Source organism: Pongo pygmaeus, chromosome 11 (genome assembly GCF_028885625.2).
Source record: "Pongo pygmaeus isolate AG05252 chromosome 11, NHGRI_mPonPyg2-v2.0_pri, whole genome shotgun sequence".
Taxonomy (NCBI): Eukaryota; Metazoa; Chordata; class Mammalia; order Primates; family Hominidae; genus Pongo; species Pongo pygmaeus.
Window position 1 is genome coordinate 138,010,753 of NC_072384.2, and position 8,189 is coordinate 138,018,941.

The 8,189-nt window shown below is 45.7% G+C and overlaps 1 protein-coding gene across 1 annotated transcript in view; it reads right to left on the bottom strand.

Moving 5' to 3' along the window:
• Nucleotides 1–7,392, bottom strand: part of COL6A3 (collagen type VI alpha 3 chain) — a 90,218-nt gene extending 82,826 nt beyond the window's left edge. The window contains exon 1 of the mRNA XM_054477909.2: nucleotides 7,168–7,392. The gene's annotated coding sequence lies outside the window, so the exon portion shown is untranslated. The remainder of the gene's footprint in view (nucleotides 1–7,167) is intronic.
• Nucleotides 7,393–8,189: the final 797 nt, after the last annotated feature.

Sequence of the window (8,189 nt, forward strand, 5' to 3'; positions counted from 1 at the left end):
GTCCAGGTTGGAATGCAGTGGCACGATCACAGCTTACTGCAGCCTCAACTTCCTGAGATCAAGCAATCCTCCCACCTCAGCCTCCCAAAGCTAGGACTACAGGTGTGTGCCACCATGCCTGGCTAATTTTTTTTTTAATTTTGGTAGAGACAAGATCTCATGATATTGCCCAGGCTGGTCTCAAACTCTTGGGCTCAAGGGATCCTCCTGCCCTGGCCTCCCAAAGTGCTGGGATTACAGGCATGAGCCACTACACCTGGCCTTTGAATTTCTATTCTATGAAAATACTCTAGAACAATAATCTGTTTGACCCAAACTGAATATGTATCCTGTGATAGCAACATTTTAAAACTCTTCTCGTCAGGCAGGGTAACTAGACCTCCTTTGTCACCTACTGGGGTCCTTTGTCACTTACTGGGGTCCTTGTTAGACATGGAGTAGCCAATTCGAGATCTTCAGCTCTTCCTGGTAAAATCTAACAAAGCAACACCTGTTCTGCAACTCATGGATTATAACAAAGCAATGCAGAAAGAGAGGGCCCGGACATCCCCTAGCAATGCCCCCCCCTCTGTGAATGAGAGCACCTGTAAGAACGCGCCGACCTCCGGCCAGGCTTAGGCCAAGCTCCTCAGAGGTGGGTCTCCTTCCCATTACAAAGGCAATTAAGAAACTCCAGATTAATTGCCCAGATATTTGAAAAAATTACTCTAAAGCATATTCATAGCATTGAAGATAATAACCATGAAGCAGAAATTCCATATCTGGTGTGATTTGAAAAGCTAGACGCCACCATGCAAATGTAAAACACATTCCACATTCTGAAATATACGGCAGCCAGACGAGATTTTGTCTGCACTTATACTGCTAATTATAAACATCAGGCAGAGACTAGTTCCATTTCAACGTTAAAGAAGAAAGGTGCATTAGAAAATGCTTCAAGAAATATTGCACAAATGCCCACTCCATTCCAACTCTTTGCCACATGACGCTGCTGGATCCAGATTGGAGCTTGGCACTTATTCCTGTCTTTTCCTTCTTGGCAATGAACTAGGGTGCTACTGACCTTTCCAAAACTGTGGTGTTCCATTGTCAATGATTAAAGTGGCTGAAAGGTGCTCTCATTGTAAAAAGAAAAGTTAGATATTTTGTCTGTTTTCTAGTCTAATTCATAATCAAGTAGAGAAGATAAAATTATTCTTGAAAATAGAAACCTTTTCAAAAATCAAGTTGAAACATCCGATAAAATATCATCCATGCTGGATTTATTGCAATAACCTGGGAAATTCTACTTCCTTACTGCCTCTGTCAGCAACGGTCGGCCAATCTCTCCCAGTCAATCATCTGTCGGCCAATCTCTCCCAGCCAATCTGTCGGGCAATCTCTCCCAGCCAATCATCTGTCGGCCAATCTCTCCCAGCCAATCATCTGTCGGCCAATCTCTCCCAGCCAATCTGTCGGCCAATCTCTCCCAGCCAATCATCTGTCAGCCAATCTCTCCCAGCCAATCTGTCAGCCAATCTCTCCCAGCCTCCCTTTTGTGTAAAAGAAGGCTCCTTGCCTGTCGCTCGAACAGGCCATAGTCCTGCAACTGTTCTCTTCCATCTGTTGCCCTGGGCTCTGATGAGTGATGGGTTTTCTGCAGCCCCAATTAGAAACAGAGCACCCTGGTGCACCGCCGGGCCAGCTGTGGGTTTAGCTGAGTTGGCGCTAACTCTGGGTACCGGCCCTGGGCTGCTGAATCAACTAATGAAGATTCCAGAAGTGAAAAACCAGTTTCCTGGAATGGTTTCCCTTGAGATCTGAGTCAACTCCAGCTGCTGTTCAATTTTTAATTTTGAAATTAAACCGAGCCATGAGCTCTTCCTTCCAGTGACCAATTCCTGATGCTCTGGGTTCCTGAAAATCTAATGTATAGCACACACAGGGGGTTTTACAGAAACATTTCCCATTGTACTTTTCCCTGGCCACTCGCAATTCTCAAATGTTTCTCTGTATTTCATGAGTTTAAACTTCAGGAGAACAGTAGGATCATACTATGCTAAATGCAGCCAGACCCCTACAAGACTAACAATTTGCCTTTGGGAGAGGGTTTGGCAGAACTTTTCGTATTTGTTTTTTTCTTCTCTCCTTTTTCTTTACAGATTTTTTTAAACAACAGTTACTCCTCTGCTGAATCAACTTAAAAGAGGCTACTCCAAGGAAGACTGGGAATGGGAAGAGTACCTTTCTCCACATGGCACCCTAAAATACACTCTTAAAAGGCTTGTCCCCCTTGAAATGTCCAGATTCCAAGATGTCTGCATATTGGAAACGTCAGACAAGCTCTGTGGTCCTGTCACTGGGCATACCTCTCTGAGCTCTCTTTCTTCATCTGAAGCATAAAGGGCGTAGAGAAACCGTCCACCAAGGTAGTAGTTTTTTTGATATTTCAATTAGCCAAACAGAAATTATATGTTTGCCAACCAGAAGAGAGGGGGCTATGTCTTAGTCATTTTTTTTTATATTCTCCAAGAATGTATTCTCTTTTTTTAATTTTATTATTATTATACTTTAAGTTTTAGGGTACAACATGCAGGTTTGTTACATATGTATACATGTGCCATGTTGGTGTGCTGGAACCATCAACTCGTCATTTAGCATTAGGGATATATCCCCTCCCTGAACCTCAGCGCTCAAGGCTGTGATGCACAATAGGTCTTGTTAAACTTAAGTAAACATGAGAACACAAAGACCAACCAAAGGGTTAGGTTTTTGTTTTTTGTTTTTTTTTTTTTTTTTGCTCTGAGCTAGAATTCTCTCCCTCAGGGTCTTAATGCTCGTTATCTCAAGCGAACAGACATAAATCTGAGAGTCAGTAATATATATTTGTATTAATAAATATTTAAGATGAGACATTCATAATTATAGTTTGTGTGAATTTTTAAAAGTATGTTAAAACCCATTGTCCATTAGGGGAAAGTATCAAAGGACATGTCATGAACACCCTTACAGATCTAAAATCCTGTAATTCTACAGGGATACACAATGGTATGAATATGCAAACTTACTTTGGTTCTCAAGCACTCGACTGTTCATTTAAACCTCTGTAATTAGATATGGGTAAAATGCTTCCTATAAAATGTCTTATTTGCTGAATACCCTTGTAATGCAATTGTTTGGGAACAAAGATGCCTCCTTTGATGGCACAATTTCATCTCAATACACTTACACCTGAGCAGAGAAAAAAACAAAGCTCTAACGTATGTCCACTTCAGTTATTATGAACAGTCACAATAAATATAATAATGATAATCATGTATTGAAATATCAGTCCTAAAGTTGCCCGCAAGCTCTGCTGAGATGGTCATCACTGAGTCACTGCAAACCCTGAAACTCCACCCTGGGAGACTCCAGGCACCGCTTCAGAGATTTTTCTGAAGCTCGCAGAGATACACCTCCCTCTAGAGGAAAGAAAACCAAACTGCCTTTTCAAAAACAGACCAGGATGAATGTGCTAACTCAAAATTTCTTTTCTTTTTTTTTTTTTTTTTTCTGAGACAGGGTCTGGTTCTGTCGCCCAGGTGCTGAAGTGCAGTGGCATAGTCACGGCTCACTGCAGCCTCAACCTCCCAGGCTTAAGTGATCCTCCCACCTCAGCCTCATAGCTGAGATTACAGGCACATGCCACCATGCCTGGTTAATTGTTTAAAATGCTTTTGTAGAGACAAGGTCTCCCTATGTTGCCCAGGCTTGTCTCAAACTCCTGGGCTCAAGCGATCTGCCCACCTCAGCCTCTCAAAGCGCTGGGATTACAGAGATGAGCCACAGTGCCCAGCCCTCAAAATTTCATCTCTTTCCCAAAATGGATTATAAGACCAGAATGTATTAAAAATTATATTTTTCAAAGTTAAAAAAGTGAATTGTTGAAGGGAATATCTCTGCAAAATCAGGACCTGCGGAATACTCCCTGAAAATAAGACATTCGTGGCCACACATTAGAGGGGGCAAGCAACATCTTTTATTTAAAGAGTAGGGTTGTCCTTTCTTTGCACTGAATTTTTACACTGAATTCCACTGAAGTTTTACAGTGGAAACAGAGAAGCTGTATCTAGAAATGCGAGAATGAAGATAACCATTCTTGTCTAGTTCATGGCTGTCTGAATTAGCAGGAAACTTTAAAGCTCCCCCGCTTTAAAATTTGGAGGGTTTGCGGCTTTCATTTCCTTAGCTAGAGCTAATAGGATTTTCTGTAAATGTCAGGTCCCTCCTCAAATCGTCAGCTATTTATGTAGCGCAATGTGTCTTTTACTGCCTGCTTGCTGCAGCCAGGACACCGTGAAAAGTTTGCTCCCGTAAGTCAGGGAGGAAAAGCTGCCTGGTACACAACATCCCTGTCAGATGGAAACCGCCTGCGAGTCTTCCCCCAAGAGATACCAGATTTTCAGCTTCTTCCAAAAAGAGCAGTGACAAAACTGAACTTTCAAATAAAAATTTTTGCTAAAGCTGTTACTGTGCCTGCAAGGAAGTGTCACACAATAGTATTCATGACTTGCCGGTGAATTTTAAATCCTAAACATGGAATTTCACATATAAGTGGGAGGTGATATCAACCGCTGATGAAGACTACGCTTGATCCAGTTGTCTAAACACTCTGAGCAAGGAAACAAATGAAGCCTCGCTGGCAAAAAGTCACTGCCAGCTTCCAAAGCTTCCAAAGAAGGCGGTCTTGTTTCAAGCCGGCTTTAGGCATCCACGTCTATGGGTTCCGTTCCTGAAACTAAGGTCAGGATGAGCAGCCTCATTGGAACCACAAATCAACAATTGACTGAAGAGAGGAGCTTCTTCCTACTTTCTCATCAGGGACGTATTAAGTTCTAGGACAGGAAATCACAAAAGGCACTTATGATAAAGTCAGTGCAATTTGCTGAGTCCTGAATGCTTTAGAAATAAAATGAAGTGTGAAGTAAAGACAATTTTTCAGAAAGGTGCCTACCTCGTATCAAAAATATCATTCAGACCCCAGGTTTGGACATTTGCCACACAGCCCCTCACCTGTGGGCCACAACCATGGTGGGGTGGAACACGCGCCCTGCCAAGCAGGGGAAGAGCGGGGCCAAGGGCTAACATTCTAGAGGCTTCCCCAGCCACCTCCCAGAAAGATGCTGTGGCCACACCCTCCAATGCCTGGATAGGAAAAGCCAGGACAGCCTCACTTCACCCCAACATGGAATTCCTTCCCAAGCCCTCCCCTCCACTCAGTGTCTGCTTCCTGGCTTCTCTCGACCATGAGTGAGGAAAGGAGAGAACTAAACCTCTGGGTAGCAAGAAACCCCCTAAACAAAGAAGTCCAGACAGGCAGCTGTTCCTAGATCCTGATCTTTGTAAAAACCCTGCCTCCCCACCCCAGGCTTTCATCCTCAGCTACAAGCCCACTTCAGAAAGAAGAGCATTCAAGTCCCCTCCTTCAGGGCCCTCCACCCCCAGGAGGTGGCCTGAGCAGGGCAGCCAGCCCCGGTATTCTGGTCACAGAGCCGATGCCCCCACCCCACGGTCCACCTCCCTTCTTTCTCAGGTCATTGGTAGAGTCTTAGTGAGCCCAAAGCAGTTTTCCCAACGAGATGTGAGTTATTTGGGATCCTCCGTCGCTGGCTCATCTGCTCTCCTGCAATGGGGAAGCATTTCACTGCCATCTCAGACACTCGCTCCCTGGCCTGGGCAAGGAATTCCGCATCTCAGAGCCCCTGGTTGCTCATTTTGAAAACCAGGAAACGACTACATCAGTGGTTTCTGACCAAAAATCTCTTCCATTATCTTTAGCCCAACAAAAACCTCAGAAGTTCCAGTAATGTCATCAACGGCCACCCACTCAGTTTTCAATATAATTTTGCTTAGGAGCAATGTAACTTCGATTTTAAAGCCATTTCGGTTCAGTTTTTTACAGTGTTAAGAATGGGACCCTGGGAAGCTGGGGGATCCCAGGTTGAGCATCCACCATCCCCATGAGCTCTGAGCACCCTGCAGCTCTAGCACCCTGTGGTCCTCATCGGGGTGAGCTGTATGTGGAGAGAGAAGCTGGTCAGCCGGGGCCACAGCCCTGCCTCCCCATCCGGCGCAGCAGACTCCCCTGCGCTCAGAGGGGTTTGCTCCTGGGGTCTGCACCAGCCTCTAAACTGGCTCCTGGGGCTTCCTGTGGAAGCAGATTTTTCTTCAACCACTCCCTAGTCCCTCCCAGTGACCCCACCCATACTTCAATCCCCGTTCATTATCTAACATAGTAGGCCCCTTGAAACAGGTTCCCCAAACAGGCTGGCCACTGTCATTGAATGTGTTCCATCCTCAGCAAGAGAGGACCCGAGCCCCACCCTGCATCCTCCGGGCCAGAGAACAGCCTTCGGGGCCTCCCAGCTTGGCACTGGCCTCACCTCTGTGCAGCATGGGCTGGCCCTGCAGCCCCAGGGGCCCCGCCTTAGACACTCAGCATGCTGCCCAAATGCCCAATTCCTTCTTCTCCTCTGACCCCTGCAACTCCTTTAAGCAACCCCAACGGACAAAGTCTCCAATAGAGACTTCAGGTTCCTGGAAAGACGAAAGCTTGACGGCAATGACTGAGCGACCCTTTACTTGGACCTGATCCTGGGCACCAGAGTTACTCCAATCTCGTGAAAGCAGCAAATGTACTCCACCAGCACCTTCCCATGGGCGGCCCTGGGCAGAAAACCCACGCAGGTTGTTGCACCCTGACCTAGTGTCACCACCCAGAGAGCTCAGAGAACATCTCCCAGCGGAGCCACTCGGCAGGGAGCTATTCTAGTCCTCAGCAAAGACGCTTCTGCAAACAAAGCGGATCCCGAATGGGTTTTAGAAGGCGGCGGTAACTTCAATAAATCATGGGCCGAAACACGCTGCCGCCCGGAATGCACAGGGCACGTGTAGCAGCCACAGACACGCGGTGGAGAAGTGCTCACACTCTTAGGCAACCATGACCTTAACCAAGTTAAGGAAATCCCATTGCCACAAAGTGAGAAAGAAAAATCAGCGGAATCTTCCAGAGACCTAAAACATGTACAGAAAACTGGTGAACAGCATGAGCATAAGAGCCACTAACGCTACCTGGAAAGGATCACTTCAGGTTGAGAGCATTTCCTTCTAGCCCCAAACCTGGAAAAACAGAAGAGAAATCACACTTACCCCTGAGCAAACCTGAAGGCGTGTGTCCCTGGGCTCCTCGATTCAATTAGATTTGAATAGGATGCATACTTTTCCCACTCACTGCGTCTCTTTTTCTTTTTGCAGACTTTCTCCACCAAAAAAGTGGAGACTCAGAGCTGCGGAGGAAAACTCTTGCAGTCCTTGCAGGAGGCTGGAGCCCAGGAGAACTGAACAGCCTTTGGTGGAAGACTGAGCTCCAAACTGGACTGGGGCCAGGGATACCAGTCAGGGCTTCCTCCAGCTCCTCCTCCTCCTCCTCCTCCTCCCTCCCCCACCCCTCCTCTCCCCCTCCTCACTGCAGAACTGACCCAAAACTGTAAATGAAACCAGACTCCTCCACTCTGTTTCTTCTGGCCCCTGCTCAGGCTGATGTCACCCTCTGAATTCTGTCTTCACCCTACAAGCGTTTAGCTGGACTCCTGCAAGCCCCAACTCTTGAAAAAAAAATTGACCACTCCTACTCATCACCTTTTGGGCTGGGCCCTTGGCGTCAAAAAGAATAAATTTTGGAATTTCTTCATGGGTATCCATGGTTTTCCTGCAATGTTTTCCAACACCATCTGAAAGGAAAACAGGAAATGCAGTCCCCCCCTTACCCTCACCACACCCTCCCATTTCTTCTTGAAGTTTCTGAATTGAGACTTCTACTAATAACCTCCCCCTTCAAACAGAAAAACCAGCAATTAAAATCGCCTTGGTTTTCTGTTAACCAAAGCTCTGTTCACCGGCAAAAAAAAGGAGGCTACATTTCTTTTCATTTCTATATCTAATGATTCTGATTGTGGCGCTTATAGGCCCATTCTAGGCACAGACGGGGTAATGAAAATGGTTATCTTGCCAAAGCTTCGGGAAAATACTTGAGTAAGAACTTCTGTTTCTAGAAAGCTTTGCACATTTCAAAACACTTCAATATACATTCTCTCCTTTATCACAAACATCAACACCCTAAGCCCTTTTAAATAGAAAGATGTCTTTTTTTATTAGGTGAAATTGTGGTCCCA